The sequence below is a fragment of the Empidonax traillii genome, unplaced genomic scaffold, assembly GCF_003031625.1.
Source record: "Empidonax traillii isolate 1590-97213 ecotype Southwest subspecies unplaced genomic scaffold, ASM303162v1 scaffold426:size1138770, whole genome shotgun sequence".
Classification (NCBI taxonomy): domain Eukaryota; kingdom Metazoa; phylum Chordata; class Aves; order Passeriformes; family Tyrannidae; genus Empidonax; species Empidonax traillii.
This window is the reverse complement of record NW_020955619.1, coordinates 281,450-282,704: the sequence shown is the minus strand read 5'-3', so window position 1 is coordinate 282,704 and position 1,255 is coordinate 281,450. Positions and strand designations below refer to the sequence as shown.

The 1,255-nt window shown below is 47.3% G+C and overlaps 1 protein-coding gene across 1 annotated transcript in view; it reads left to right on the top strand.

Annotated features, from left to right (window-relative positions):
• The window catches only part of NAA25 (N(alpha)-acetyltransferase 25, NatB auxiliary subunit), a 26,381-nt gene that overhangs the window by 968 nt on the left and 24,158 nt on the right, over window positions 1–1,255 (top strand). The gene's annotated exons all lie outside the window — the stretch shown is intronic.

Genomic DNA, 1,255 nt, shown 5'->3' with positions numbered 1-1,255 from the left:
TTTTGTGGGTTTTTGTGCGGTTAATAACTTGTCTTTATGTTACGGGGGTTTTTTTTAAGTCCTTTAGTTTTGCTGCCCGCGCTGTGATTGCCGGTTTTGTTGGCGTGTGGGGTTATCTGCGTTATTATGACCCGGGTGAGAAGTGGTGCTCGTAGAAAAATCCGGGTGAATTCAGCCGGGTGTCGAGGCAGATGATGTTGAACGTCTCGTTTGCGTTCATTTCGGAGAGTGGGGCTTTCAGGGAGAGAGCTTTTGGAACCTCTCTCTGCTCATTCTGGAAAGGTTTATCTGCAGTGTGAGGTTTGAATTCGGGCTGTGGTGCCGCAGAACCCAGAATAAAGTGTGTGTCCTTAAAGATGTAAATACACAACTTCCCCAGGCCGTCAGCTGGGGATGTGCAGCGGGAGGGCCGAGGTCTGGGCTCTTGATTTAAACCAGTGTTTTCAGTTCGTGCTGTGGTTCCCCAGAGTTCCTCGACAGCTCTGCTTATCTTTCATCTGGGCTCGTTCTCCCTTCACCTGAAGGTTCAGGTGTTGCATTTCCAGACTCTGAACGTCCCCACCTACAGAGCTGCCACTGATGTGGGCTGGAGTTTATTTTCCTTTAGTTCCTTTGGAATGTGCCACCTACTCTGACTTCCAACAAACTGACTTATTAGCAATACAATCTCTTCGTGCTGCAGTTCAGGGAGGTTTGTGGGTTATTTGATTTACTTTAAGAGACCCAAAGCTGAGATGTTCAGCAACCTCAGACAGCAGTGGGTGATTTGCGTGTCGGTAAATTGTGTGACACAGATCCTTAAATCAGAGTTTCTGACGTTCTGTTGCACGCTTTTGAAGCCTCTTCACTGAGAAATCCCTCCTTAAGTTTAATGTTCAAGGTGATACACCACGTGAAGACAAAGTATCGTGGCTTCAGACTGGGTTTTGTGCAGCAATGTTTAGTTTTGGGGAGTGTGGAGGTGCTGCCTCGATTGAGGGGTTGCTCTGCATGGTCTCGGGAGCCCAATTAGCTGGGCTGTAAATCTGCAGCACACATTGACCGTGGAAATAATGTGGGAGCTGCTGAATATAAATCTCATTAGCAGAGATGCACAGTTTGTACCATGTGCCCAGGAATCACCAAAGGTCACCTTTTTACTCAGTAAAAGAGTTCTGTCTCTCTGTAATGAGAACAACAGTCTTGAGGAGGAAAAGGTGTGTCGTGTAGTTCCAGTTATCTGGAATGAGCTCTGCTGATAGTTTGGCCACAGCAG